The sequence below is a fragment of the Mizuhopecten yessoensis genome, unplaced genomic scaffold (assembly GCF_002113885.1).
Source record: "Mizuhopecten yessoensis strain PY_sf001 unplaced genomic scaffold, ASM211388v2 scaffold9987, whole genome shotgun sequence".
Taxonomy (NCBI): domain Eukaryota; kingdom Metazoa; phylum Mollusca; class Bivalvia; order Pectinida; family Pectinidae; genus Mizuhopecten; species Mizuhopecten yessoensis.
This window is the reverse complement of record NW_018408322.1, coordinates 1657235-1672881: the sequence shown is the minus strand read 5'-3', so window position 1 is coordinate 1672881 and position 15647 is coordinate 1657235. Positions and strand designations below refer to the sequence as shown.

The 15647-nt window shown below is 36.8% G+C and overlaps 1 long non-coding RNA gene across 1 annotated transcript in view; it reads left to right on the top strand.

The window, feature by feature from the left end:
• Positions 1 to 4218: 4218 nt before the first annotated feature.
• The window catches only part of LOC110459213, a 17882-nt gene continuing 6453 nt past the window's right edge, over positions 4219 to 15647 (top strand). The window contains exons 1-2 of the long non-coding RNA XR_002463875.1: positions 4219 to 4356; positions 6763 to 6768. This is a non-coding gene — a long non-coding RNA (uncharacterized LOC110459213). The remainder of the gene's footprint in view (positions 4357 to 6762; positions 6769 to 15647) is intronic.

The following is a 15647-nucleotide window of genomic DNA, read 5'->3' as shown; positions in this document are numbered from 1 at the left end:
CATTGTAATAAAGCAGTGTTTTGTTTAAACTGTCAAGATGAATTAATATTAGTATTTTTAACAACACTAGAAACAGAAATACTAAAATCACATCACAGTTAACAGCCAAGACTTTATAGAATTCAATAAACTTTGAATATCGATCATAATTGATAAGAAATTAATTCAATGTTGCCCACAGAATGCTTAAAAAAAATTGTACAATGTCAAAGCCTCGTATCTCCGAGGAAAGTGGAAAAATATTTAAGTGCAAAACCACGTATCTTGATTTAACATCAAAATAAGGGTTTTATCCGAAACATAATCTGGTTTCAACTCATTATGCAATAATGTAAAGTACCATTCAAGGCGTAATCTATAGACATACAATCTGAAAGATGATTTACAAACCCTAAAATGACAACAAGGCGGGAAGGGGGTATTTTGGTTGATTTCACTGTGGGCCAAATTGGGGCTATTTACACAATAATAACAATTTGTAAACCGAAGTACCTTACAGTTGCTTGTAATACATTCTAAAGATATTAATTGTACACTAAATATTAAGTGTTTCACTTACATTAGTGGATTCTTCTTCTGTGCACCGTCCCAGTTTTTCAAACACATGGATATTTGTAAAGACAAAACCTTGTAACTTAAGATACGAGGTTTTAGCTTTATAAATTATCATCCTCATGGCTATGTGTAAAGACAAAACCTCGTAACTTAAGATACGAGGTTTTAGCTTTATAAATTATCATCCTATGAAATACGAGGAAAATGTCATGTGGTTTCTCAACATGTTCTGATTGGACTAGAGATAAGTGTTTTATACACATTATGAAGCAAGGCGGGAAGAGTATGTTGGTGCAAAAAAATCATTTTGGCCAAAAACCGAGATACGAGGTCTTGACTCTTGGCCGACGATATATTACTGATTTGGTGGAAAATATCGGGAAATGCAATAAAACATTTCATGTTGAATTGGTTGTAAGTTGAATTTAATAAAGTTCGTATAGTCAAAAAAAAAGAAATTGTGAATATTTCATTTAACTGCTGAAACACAAGTTACAATACCATAACCTCATTAAGTTATTCCAATTAAGAGGATCAAATGTAAAGTATTATTTATAAAAGATACAAATAATAGTAAAAAAAAAATAATTAATTCGCATGCAAGATTTAAAGGTTCAGGATGAATAACTGAGGAGGGGAACCTAAATCGGATCGCTAAAAAAATTACTTTTAAATCTTAATTGGTTCAACAGTTCATGTTTTCATATGATGTTGACTTAGAATGTATGATCATGCAACAATCTATGTCAATAATTAATTAACTTTCGATTTCAAATAAAACCGGAATACGCATTGAAAACGGGAAAAAGTCATTTGTAAAAATGGCGCGTGAGGCCGAGGACTATCGCTTCTGTTTCTGATAAATGGAATAAATTCAAGCAATTATCCATGGACAAACTTCTTGTCATGCCAATTCCAGAGTTAAGGAACGAGACAATATATATATTACCGGGATACGACCGGTAATGAATTTGTTACTAAACATTATCGCATGTCCTGTGTTCTTAATAAAATAAAATAAATCCTTGGCCCATGCCTACAGTTGAGATAAAAAAGCAAATGTCCCATTACAAGAGAATAAAAAATGTCATAAAGAAAAGTTATCTCAACATAAAAAGGGTTTATTTACAAGTGTTCTTACATCTCTGAAAAGAATTGAAAACATGATAATCAAGTATCTGAACACGTTCCATATCTGACACATATTCTACATGTACACGTAGTGGCTTTGCCAGAAATGTTTATTGTGTGTGATGACTAAATGTCTTACTTAGTGTTTATTGTGTGTGATGACTAAATGACTTACTAAGTGTTTATTGTGTGTGATGACTAAATGTCTTACTAAGTGTTAACGTTTGAAGACAATGAATTAAGGAAAGCGAGTATACGTAAATGAATAATGCGAAAAATTTGGTCAAAGGCATTGAGTTAAAATGAAAAAGCTCTTAAACATTTCTCTTTCTTTTTTGCCAATTCATACATACACTTGATGAAAACATTTGAAAACGTGTATTCGTTTCATGAATATTCCTTTTTACAGAAAGCTTTGTGCCATGGTTAAGGGAACGTGTTTAGCTCCGTACCCATTTGTACTCGCCTCATTCCGGTAATATATATTTCCTTGCGTCTATATATGATGCGGAGATGCCAACAAATATTTCTTCATTTGGATATTGGCATGTGGGCAATTAACGTTTGGTGATGAATAATTACTGCTAAAGAGGGTCAGTAAGTTGCAACACGGACTTCGAATCTTATTCATTGGTTGCATAGTGCGGTAGGAAGTTACCCGGCGGCCCCTCTCTTGTGGCCCCTTTGCAAATTTTGTATCTCGGTCAGATTGCGTTATCAGCGCTGTTTATAACAGGGCTTTCCCGAACAATTTAAGTCGTCAAACTGGACATTTGGAACGGACTATGAATATGGGGATAGCAAGGTAACATAAGTGAAGTGCATACAACACATACTTTAATTAAAAACAAAAATACCTCTTCACGTGATGTCCCTTTAATAAACAAGCATCGATGAACCTTTCGCTTACAGCTACATAAACCTGGTGGGGGGATGCAAAAAGCCTGATCCATCAAGTTTATAACAGACTCTGGTAGTTTAATGACATTTTTTGTCTTGTCATAAAATTTAAACTGAATCGATTTTCATATAAGGTGGGAATATACATTGTACTTATTAACTGAAGTCATATTTTTACCAGTGTACATATTTTTGAAATTAATTAACCACGTGAGTAGTCTTGTATGTATTACTTTAACCATACTAATGTAGACTAATGGAACTGGACTGAGTCATTTGCCGGCCACCGGGTAGCTCAGTTGGTGCTATTAGTAGAGCATTCATCTACAGTTCAGAGTGTTCTGGATTCGAATCCCAGCCTGGTAGTGCATTTCTCTCTCCTGATACATGTTGAGCCTCACCAAATAGACCCAAACAAAGTGGTAGAGGTCAAGTGATGTGAGTGTTTGGGGTCATAAACTTCAGTAAGGAAGGTAGGAATATTATCGTTGCAGAACTGGGCTGTGTTGTTCACCGGTGACCAGGTAGCCGTTAGAAAGTCGAGGGTTTTAATCCTGGTCTGGCCGTGCATTTTTAATTTTCCTCTCCTGTTGCTAAGATAAATGTATCATTATTTGGGGAAATTTGGTCAGGAGAGCTTGTTTACATATGTGATATATACAGTATATGTTGATTACAGCACCTTAACATATCTAAATGTGCAGAAATTGGGGAGGGGAAAGGGGTGTAAAATTGATGAAATTATGACATACATCGATAAATTGGGTATTCATTGATCCAAAGCCGCCTGAATTATCACCAACAGCTGCAACATTTTACCTGTAGTGTCCTGGGTGACAACTAAAAAACATCAATCTCGGGCTAACATTATATAAATTTACATTCATTAGAGTGTGACAGTGGCTAGGGTTACCCCGATGTTATCACTGATATCCGAGGGGTGATCCTATCAAGACAATCAAGGATATCATCAATCTGATTAAAATCATATGTTACATGGCTTCGTTAACTTCGGACTACGCCTAAACATCTGAGTGTGCCGCGGTCAGGGTCACGCTCAGGTGACCTTTATATTTATAAATAGTCATTAAATTTTGACCAATCAGAGACCCTCTTTCCAAAGGGCGCTCGGAGTTGTAACAAATATGGCGGACATTGATCTTCTTGATCTTGATCTTGATAGGTATACGGTGACACATCCAAGGATATTATTAAACCGCGCGTGTGTCAAGTACTTTACTTAAGTGGGACCCCCCTTACGATATCACTGAAAGTTTTAGCTGGTTCTTTAGCTGTTTTGATTTTGGTGAAAATATCCGGTGGTAGTAGGTTCCAATCTTTAATTGTGTTTGGTATGAAGCTGAATTTTAAAGTGTCTGACTTTGTTTGCAATCTCAGGTAATGTTGGCTATGCATGTTCTTGGTCGTCCTAGATGGTTCTTTCAATTGATCAGATGGTAAGTTGGCTTGACCGTGTATGCCTTTGCAGAAGAGGATAAGTCTGTTTTGAGTTCGGCGATCTTTTAGGGATGGTAGTTGCAGCTGGTCTAAAATTGCTGTCATACTACCTGGGTCGTAGTTGTAGTTTGATGTTATGAACCTTGCCGCTCTTTTTTGTACATTTTCCAGCTGATCTTGAAGATATATTTGGTGTGGGTCCCAGGCAGTGCTCGCATATTCGAGGACAGGTCGTATGAGTCCTTTATATGCCTGGAGTTTAACTTCAAGTGGACATGATTGAAGATTTCTTTTCAATAATCCTAATGTCCTGTAAGATTTGTTGCATATCTCATCTATGTGTTTTCCCCAGTGTAGGTCATTGGTAATGTTGACTCCTAGGTATTTGATAGATGTTAAGAATTGGAGTTTGGTATCTTTTAATGTATATTCGAATGATGTTGTCTTCTTCTTGCGGCTCAATGTCATCATGTTGCATTTAATTGGTTGAAATCTCATACCCCAATTATTAGCCCAGTTACCAAGAGTGTCAATATCTTTCTGTAGTTCTGCACAGTCATCTTCGTTTTTTATTTCTCTGTAGCATACACAGTCGTCTGCGAACAGCCTAATTTCAGATGTTACATTATCTGCTATATCGTTGATATTGACTAGAAATAGGATGGGACAAAGAACTGTTCCTTGAGGTACTCCTGATAGTACTGTTGATGTTTCAGGTTTAATTCCGTTCACTACAACGCACTGAGATCTTTTAGATAGGAAGGCGTTAATCCAATTCAAGATATTTTTCGGCACACCATATTTGTGAAGTTTACTATTTAAAAGCTCATGTGGTACAGTGTCAAATGCTTTTTCAAAGTCCAAAATAAATATATCAGTTTGCTTCCTGTTGTCAATTGCAGTTGCCCAGTCGTGATGAGAATGATGCGAAAGTTCTGAAGTTATTTGAGATTGATCGTCTGAAACCCGGACAGAAAATGACATTCGAAGCTTTAGTAGAGAAGAAAGACTGTATGGCGGTGTTGCCTACGCAATTGTTACCCAATGGGTACATTTTTCTTGGCGTCGTAGAACGTCAGTTCCCGCCGCCATATTTGTTTTGGAAAACTAATATGTTCGATACACCTCGCTATTTATCTATCAACCATGATATTCCGATTCGCTGGCAAACTTTTGCCAACGCGCCTCTGATTGGTTTATCTAAAGGACACTTGAACGTGACCCTGACCGCGGCACATTCAGATGTAACAGATGATTTTAATCAGAGTGGGATATCATCCGTCGGATTGGAGATTTCCCTGTCATAACCTCAATGCACGAGATGATTATATTAATCATCTATTATAATCTGTGTCTTAAGTCGTAAATGACTAATATACTTTTCTGGATTTGACAGGAGATTTGACCGTGCAACATTTGGTGCAGGATACGCCATTCCGGAACCTTTGGTGTCGACTTCATTCATTATCGGATTAATGACCCTAACGATTGAAAGTCATCAGTCGGATATTGTAAAAATAGAGTCATATTGCTAGACAATAACACCCTTAAGAAGAGAACTATTTTTTTCGGTTGAGATTCTAGAAACAGGAAAAGTACAAAGAGTGAACCTGTACAGACTATAGCAAGATATACGATAACATGTTAGAATGAGACAACGAAGTGCGAGAAAGAACGGGGGTGGGGTGGGGGGTGGGTGTATGAAAAAAGTTCGGACCCTGCAATATGATTGTGCTTTCAGGCGTTTTGTGGATAAGTCACTTTTCAAAACTTGTCGCCGCAAATTTTGATGAGCAAGCTAAAGACGTCAGTTCGTCTGGGCGTTTGATCTGAGTAGGATAATAAAAGGAATAAGCATGTTCATGATAAAGACTTTTTAAAAATGGCAGCTGCGACGAATTTGATGAGTAAATGTCGGGCAAAGCCTTAAAAGAGCATAGCTTTTGTTGATCTCTGATATTTACTGATTCAGAATACTGCTTTCAGAATGTGATAAGATAAACTGTATCTAAAGTCAAAAAGTTGATGAATAACAATAAAACACAAGCTCTAATGAGATTAACGACATAACAATAGGGGAGACCGGGCAAGTTTGGCCTTTTTTTTTTTTTTTTTTTTTTATTAAAGTCCGTTCTAGGAAGTATAGCAGCACGTCCGTTTTTGAACATTATTTATTTTTTCTGTCGGAAGATCGGATGGCCGAACGAGCCCCGCCATGGGGTTAGTTCGGACAGGCATTCGGGTAAGTTCGACCATCATTTGAACCAGCTTAATTATGACGTCATAAAGCATGCAACATTAGATTTTTAGCGCCAATTTTACGACGTTTTATGTGTTAACTACAAGGCAGACCTTGTCACGGTATTATTGGCCTGAACCTGTTCAGGCCCAAATTGATATTTCAATAAATTCTTATCGTAAAGTAATATGGTAGTGAGTGATTGGCTTGGCTTTTATGTATCATCATTTGAAGCTGTCAGTGTGTTACACGATTCCGTTTCAAAAAGTTCGCATAACTAGAAGCGAGATCATGATTTTCTTTCTACCCTCTCAAAAGTAATTTTCTCCTGTTAAGTAATGTTATATTAAAGTTTTCCTCGACATTTTTTCGTTCAATGCCCAGTCAACTAAACTGCTAAGATCCTTAAAGATGTAAATATTAGCTCAAAAACAAAAATATCAGGGGTGGCCGAACTTGCCCCGGTTAACCGTATGCAGATTTTTGTATCATTGATGATTGGTAAAAAAATGTATTCACAGTATATTTTTTTTCTTGCAGTCAAAGCTAAAGTAGATATTAATTCTTGTGCGTAACGTATAAGATAGGTCGGGTAGCGCAGTCCTGGTCACCTGCCCGACCACGCGGGTTTTCTCCGGATACTCCAGCTTCCTCCCACATTAAGAATTAAATCCTCTGCGTGCTTCCATCAGGGCACTAAAAGACTGATTGAGGTAAGTTTGGGAAAAAACTGTTTGGTAATTGCTGTAATACTTTAATGTAACCGAGATCGTCGTTATATCGATATGTAGTCTCAATTACTGTTCCATCCTGAAACACCGTATTGAATATCAAATTTTATAACGATGCCAAATAGAATTTAACAGTTTCTGTCTGTTACTAGTTATAAATCGGCACGCGTTGTGAAAAAGTAATACCTTGTTGAAAAAGGGCGTTGAACTCGGGTTGGTTGTCTGGAAAATTATTGTTAATTTCGTCAAACATGCATAAACCATTGTTTCTTTTACGAGTGGTGGTGCATAAATTAATTATGTAAAGTCTATAACCAGACTTTCAAAAATGTTAAATTTTTCGTTCATATTCTCAACAAATGGAAATCAAAAACTGATGAAATTTTTAGATGATGAAAACATAAATGTACACGTTGACTTATTGGGTTAATGCCGGCTCTTTTTGATATCTCCTGGTAGAAATATTAACAGAACCTGGTTGATGACAAAAAGGATCCCCGGAAAATATCCCCATTTTTGCTTTTTGTGCCAGTGACAAAAACTGAAATACAAACAAATCTTAAAGCGCCGACAAAGACGCAACGGACATCAGAATTTACCGGTTATTTTTCATCATTCCGGAAATAACCGATGAAGGCCGATGGATTGTTGCGTGTTTGTGACGTCATAGTATGATAATCTCCGAACGAATTTTCATGCCTGTTACATTTAGTATCAGCTTTTATGTGATAGACCCTTTGATTCAGAATGTACATTAGTTTTTATCTCAATAAACAAGTAATAAAACACGAAGATTGTTTTCACTATATGAAGATGTTCATGTATGAGTTGATACACAGTTGTCTTTGCTTCAAGGATACACTTCCTGTTTCCCAACTGGACGTCTACTTCAGGACGAAAAAAAAAGGCAAGGTGTAGTAAGGGAAAGCAACTATGTTTACGCACGCATTTGTTACCATTAAATAGCTTCGCTACGCTCTTATTATGTATAATTTGTATATGGAAGTCATTTTCGGACATCAAATGTATACATATATTACACAATTTTTCGTCACATGGTGTATCTCACTGCGAAATAATACAGTATTTATGTAAAGAAGCAGGTCCTCATCATCTACAGCACAAATGTGATTATCAACTGCGTAAATTCAGAACTTGCGAAAATATTAGTTGGACGATCACTTTGAATACAAGGATTTGTTGAAGGCCGAATAACATGGAGAAAAAAAACCTTCTGAAGTTCGTCCTGGGAAAAAATGAAATAATCATGCTAAACGTTGTTTTTTTCATTTCTAATTCAAATTCAATACGGTGATTTGATATTATTTCAAAATTAAAGGAAGTTTAATATCTATTCGTTTCTCGGCAAAATTATGTTGATACATCTTTTTTCAATACGTCGACATACGTAGCACGTATATCAATGCTGTATATGTACTGAAATTATTTTATATTTTATTTCAAATGTAAGGACCATAACCTTATTTCAGGTCTGACCGAATTTTATTTTGATTAATAATGCATTTACTTATCCAACATATAACACTACGGGATGTTTTTATGTTTTTGTCAGGCGGGAAAATAAAATTGCAGAATTATCTAAGTCGACGTGTCGGGTCATAACCCAATATAACGTATTCCGACAAAAACAATTCGCACTTTTAATAAGGCTTGATAACCGTGTAAATATACGTGTTTTCGTATATGTAATACCAATCATATGTACATGTATTTGTATTGTTTTACGGTCCATCGACAATTCGAGTCATTTAGGGCCAAACAATACGTTAAAATAGGCAATCACAAAACTGAATACATCAAACTAGAAATAAGAAGGTGTAAATGGCGTAAAAGAGTAAGAATAAATCAACAGTGAACGAATCGGTTGTAAATCCTATCAGATCATATCATAAAGTTCAATTGAGTGTAAATAATCACATATTGATTGAACAGAAACGGTATCAAATACACGTTTTATACACGATACATTATAGAATCTGTCACGTTTTTGTTTGAAATGAGCGCATTCAATCATAAAATGTTTGACTGTAAATGGCTGATCACATGCATGACAATAAGGTTGCTCTTCTTTATGTTTGTGATGTACCAACCATATGCTTCAGATGTTAATGTAGTATATGTATGAAAAGTGTGGTAGTGAAAGATTTAATTTTGACAGTCAAAACAATTAAAAACATGCGTTGTGAAGTTGAATATGTAAGAAGTGTTATTCCACATCTGGTAGGTTCAGGGCAAATATATAATATTTGGAAAATACGCTCTTTTACGTTCAGCATTTCAAGTTACCACAACAACCGGTTTACCCGTTGTCAGTATATATGTAAAATGCCCGAGTGGAACACGGTGCTTGGTGCCTTTTCGGCATCAGATCATTAACATACTCTGCCCCCAGCACACATCCGAACAAGTACGCTTAAGTGACCTTAGCTGTTAATAGTACGTTAAACAAAATGAAACCAAACCAATCTTATTTCAATTTGTTTAGTGCTTTAAACACCAAGCAAAACAAAAATCCTCTATGCTGAATCGAAAGGCTGGTGAAAGACGGTTGGCTCATCAGTCAGTGTTTAATGAAATTTTGACATGGGTTAAGCGGGATAACTCGTCAAAATGTTTTGTACTCAATTTCGCAAAAAGTTTCTAAAGATTTACTGGTTTAAGGGAAACCTGTATTTTGCATTCCTAATAATATGATCAAGAATGTTGTCCTGGTCAGTGACTCGTGGCTGTTTGTAGTTAACAGGTCTTTATGAGATCATTGTCATATACGGATTGTGTACCAGCGAATGTTATAAAGCGGAATAACTCGTCTGGTCTCTTTCGAAATCACTGTCCATGAGAAGTCTAATTTTTCGGCAGAGTCGATTAAAATCGAATTGATATTCACTTTGGAACACCCCGCTAATATTTCATTTGCTAGCTTGTGCCTACCTTACTTCATTTGCCAGTTAATTGGTTGATAACAAAAAATACGATATAAAATAAAAAGCGAAACGGATTTTGGTTTTAAGCGAGTTTTTATGATAAGTGTCTTCTAAATTTACATACAAGAAAGTATGTCAATTTTGCGAAACTAGCGCTATCACCATATACTAAATGCACTAAAACAGATCATTTGTAGTTTTGGTTACCAATCGTGTGTGTATTGAAACACATACGAGCAGAATATTGTGGTTTAACAGAACAAGAGGCCAAAAAGATATGTTAAAAGAACTTGATATGAGGTAGACATATAGCACATCATGGTAGGAACTGTATGTACATATGAGATTTCAGAGAGATTCATCCAGTATTTCTGGAGATATAGCGAGAAAAAACTTCAAGATGGCGGCTTGGTAGCATACACCCTAATGTTTAAAGGCACTGCTAGACAACTTGATGGAGACATAATTGTAATAATGACCTGTTATTCCTATGATATTTCAAAGGTTTTATCTCTATTTTCCCTATTTGGCCCCGCTCCACACCCCCTATCAGGGCCGTTTAAACAAAATTGAGTGTCCTTGGCCTAAATATGTTCCAGACCAAATTGAGATGAAATCCCTTTATCCCTATGGCAGGAGAAGAATTTTAAAGGTATATCTCTATTTCCCTTATTCGGCCCCACCCCACTACCCCCAGGGGGTCACACTCACTGTTTGTACACTATTTGAGTCCAATAGGTCCAATGATGCTGTAGAATAAATATGGAAGAACTCACTGAACCCCTCCGCTAGTAGGTGGATTTTAAATGTTTTACCTCTATTTCCCCTATTGGGCCCCACTACCCGTACATGTAGGGGGTCACACCCACCGTTTATACAAAATTGAGTGCCCTTCGCCAAAGGGTGCTTTCGAACCCAACAGAAAAGAAATGCGCTAAGATTATTTTATCTAAAAATTTAACCACAATACATGATCTGATTAATACTGTCTAGTGTTAAGACTACATTTAAGAAACGAAATTTAATACTCTTAAAGTGAGTTTCTATATCAAAGTACGTTACCACAGTCATTATAATGCATATTTCAACCCTACTTGGCTCTTTACATACGTAAAATAACGAATGTTCCCCCCTGGAGAACCCATGGAAATCCCCGCCAATCAGACGGCAGTATTCACGCACGTGATCAGCCACGAAGCCATGCTTCCCACTTCATGATTCCTACAGCCTTCCGTGTTTACGGTCGTGTTTTGGCTCTCTTACGTTCCTTGGGATTCCGAACTACATCAGGCTTTGTTTGTCCCGACTTTATTTTATATCCTTTGTATACTGTCACATAATTTTGTTTAATATATGCGTTTTACTTTATTTTTGCGCCGTTTTGCGACAAGAATCCGCCCACGTGTTCGCGGTGTTTACATTAAAATGGATACACCTCCTTCGCAAGGACGCTGTCCTGGGGGTAATTTTTTCGATGCCTCCGACCCCACCCGTATTGTCCGAGCTGTCCGTCTTGCTCTCTGGAGCAGCCCTGCGACATTTGTCGTGCCTTGCAGCCGACTCCTGCCCACAACCAAATACATGATCTGTTTAATACTGTCTTTTGTTAAGGGTACATTGAAGAACGAAATTGTATACTCTTAAAGTCAGTATCTGTGTTATCGCAAGGTGGTACATCAATATTCCCTACCTCCAGCGCACACACACCCAAGCACGCATACATAACACACATAGAGAAATGTCATAAAATGACGTCAGCTGTTGAGAGGAAGTTTAAAATAAAAACAAACCAAAGCATTTGCATCCTTGCGATCGCGCGGATCTGATGGCTCTTATAAAGAGTCCTATCTCACTGAAACACCACGCTGAAGGCAAAAAACGCAGCATGCTTCTTCATACAGTATTCTGACAACGGGTTAGTTGAATACTTGTTGCGATTACTCTAAATGCTGAACGTCAAGCAGGCAATAACAACAATTATTTTTAAGGACTATGTTATATCAATTTCTTGGAACAGAATTCATAACCTTACCACGTTTGTTCAGTTTCAGAGAACGTAATACTGTATAGACATCGTACCTATAGCTAAAAAGGGTCACTTAATAGGTACATTTAACCTGAATACATGATATTACACTGCATGATAGCAAAATAATCAAACTACCAGATAACACACTTTCAATCCGAGGTAAGATTTCACAAAACTTTCGATTCAGCTGAAAAGTTGGCGACCGATAAGATATTGCAAAATGTCTTGCTAATGTTTGGTGTGTTGTGCAGCCTGTTATTGGTTAACATAACTAAAAGAAGCAGTCTTTCTTGTCTTAAAGCAAAAAAAGAAATCCCCTTGAGAATACATTCGGCGTGATGTCTTGGGCGCCACAGTTTTGTCTAAACATTTGACACCTCGCAATTGTTAAGTGTGACAAGCGTTTGCCGATATCGTTTCATCATCAAAGTAATAAAAAGGAATTATTAATATATCTGATTTTTTGATTGGACAATTAATAGACCTAATAGATTAAACCACTTATTAAATCTATCTAATACCACGCAAGTCTCCCCGTATCAAGGGTTATGTCAATTTAAAAAAAAAGTATAAATAACTTAGACATGACTACATATTTTCGTTTCGAGTGCTCCAGTTAATACACTATGTCGTTTCCCGTGTAATGTCAAAGAAAAGTAAGTATCCTCATTAAATTACATACTGTCTGTGACCTTTTATCAATTCATATGTGGCTTTCCTCTAAGGAACGTCTTTTGCCATGTACACCAGCAAATTACCTCTTGCAATTCGACAGGTGTCCGTTATTTTTCTACCATTTAAAGATACACACATAACGTTGTCACCGACTTGGTTATTTTTGGCACATACATATGTACCTTCCTATGATTGGAAGACAGTGCCATTGTTGTACTTCTGAACATGAGTCACAAACACTTGTGATCGCACTACTGTTAAAACAAGAGGGGAGGTAAGTAAAACCATTCAACTCATAAGTGGAGTACTGGTTGATTTTTTAATTAATAATGAGTAAAGTGTTATTTTTATGAACTATGTCAACTATAAATCAAAGATAATTATGGCACACAAGCATACGGCAAACCCCGGGACCAAAATATCCACCAGATTAACTTCAGACTCATACATGTGGTTTCATTTAAAAAAAATGGTAATACATACATTTGTATATTATGCCAAAACATTATTAACACTGTACCATACAGCTAAAAGAAAGCCAATTTACGACTCTAGCAGACAATGCAAGACCAATACTATATACTATAACCGATACTTACAACCACACTGGTAATGTTTCTAACCATTAACGGTTTATTTATGGACTGTTTATAATCAAAACACTTGTCGAAAATATGCTAACGAATTCTGCTATAAACGAAAAGGAGCCCAAGGGCAATACAGTAATATAATCAATTACGTGCGCCAATCTTGAGTTATGTGGTGCTGAACGTCTGATTAAATGCATCAGGCTGCATACAAATGTATGTGACAAACGGGACATCTTGATTGTGTTATGTTGTTTATAAAAATCTGATTTTAAAATATCCTGCAGGTAGAACTGAGTCCAGGATTTGTTAGAAGTTAAGATTGGGACGTATTTAATTTAAATGCGGAAATGTTTCCGTTTTCTGAATTATGTCGGACACTTTGGGTTTTAATTGATTTAATAATGTTAGTTAAAGTAAGCCGATCGATAAAAAGACATTCTCAAACATTTGCTTTGTCTTTACCTCGGGGGTAATGGAATAAAAAATGTCCATCCATCGACGGCCCAATGGCACATTTTCGGGTTACTTCCCTTTACAAACACATTCCCAGCTATGGAGCGAGAATAGTTTCGTAAAAATCGGAAATCAAATAAAAATATTTTAGACTTGGTGTCTTAAATGTATTGGATGTTTGGGTGATGTTTGGTTCAGTTTTGACCTATTTACAGTTAGGGTGATGTGTAATGATACATGTAGTACATGAAAACGGGGGCAATAAGTATCCAATCGCTATTTATAAAATATTCTAACCATAATGTTTAATTTTGTCTGGTTTAAAAGGGTTTAACGTCCTATTAATAGCTTAGATCATACAAGGACGTTCCTCCACGTGTGCAATATGTGTGTGTTCATGTATGTGTGCTGGGGGCGTTATATAAGTGTATTTCTATTTCTTCCGAGAGTGCGGATACAATGCCGAATTAATAGTGCTACAGTTGTGTTATTGTTCAAAACACACCAAAATTACCTTGCGCACGTATTGCAAACATCGGCCGTTTAAGGTATATCATGTAAGTAATTAATATCCGATAGGTATATTTCACTCCTTTTCTGATTCTCCAACACATGTTTTATATCATGACAATGTCAGGTACAGCATTAGTACGTGTACGTTGTGAATTGCACGGAGGTTTGGTTTTAGTTTTTTTTATTGCGTAAGGTCATTTAAGGACGTACGTGCATGTTTGCCGGAGACAGGGTGTGTCGGTGCACTAGCCTCATTGTAATAGAGCGGATGCGATGCCGACTATATAGTGCTGATCGCCGATTAGAATACATCAATGAATTGACTGAGTCATTTATGTCTGTTACGCTTTGTGTGTGTATTTCACACTTCCTTCACGGTTGACTATGCTATGGACCAACTTCCAGGTAATTAACGGGTAATTTGGCAATGCATATGTCAACAGTGCGGGGAAAACCTTCTCCTTTTTTAATTGTCAACTTTTTGCAATTCAATAATTTATCATTTTACTAAATTGGAAACTAAGAGACATTTACATTGACAGATAATCATGTTTCTTTGCGTACTCGGTTGCGTCTCCATGGGCACTCGTGTTCACCATTGTTGTTGCAAGGACGTTAACTCCAATAAAAACAATAAAAACATTAACGTTTGGAATAATAGAATAATTCACCCCCTTTGTGGTGAGATAGGGGAACCCAACCCGAGGGGGAAGATTCTTATGTTGCCAAACACGAGGCTTTGCCGAGGGTTTGGCAACTTAAGAATCTTTCCCCGAGGGTTGAGATTCCCCAATCTTACCCACAAGGGGGTGAATGATTCTTTTTCTCTTACCCTGTTTTCCCCAATGTGTATCATATACACAATGTAATGATAACGTTACATGCTAAATTCAGGGTTGACGGGACGTTGATGGATTGTTGACGTGACGTCATTGTATTGTTGCAGTGACGTCCTACCATTGTTATAAATAGGGGAATCCCCCCGTCTCAACCCTAGGGCGGAGACAGATAAATCTAGCACCGGCAAAACGGGAGATAAATCTGTCAGGTGTGGGAGAATAAGTTAACTTGTACTTGCTACAATCCTGTAATTTCAAAGTGTTACATTAACGTTATCTTTAACAACGATTCGACTTTAGAGAAGCCGTGCAGCGTCGTGAAAAGAATATACCTACATTATCCCACTGCGTGATAGTGAGAGGCGATTTATGAATATGGGATATTGAAGAAGCTAACAACATACCTGTTGTATCCAAATGCGTCTCTGTCTTCAACGAATATGACAACGAAGACACCAAATTTGAACTGTTGATATCATTAAAACACTTTTCTTTTCCTATCTTTCCAATCTACCAATCTACTTTCTCTTACTGATGGTAGTCGGCACCGTCATCATATAACGCTGGTTTTTGCGAGAAGTTACCCCCC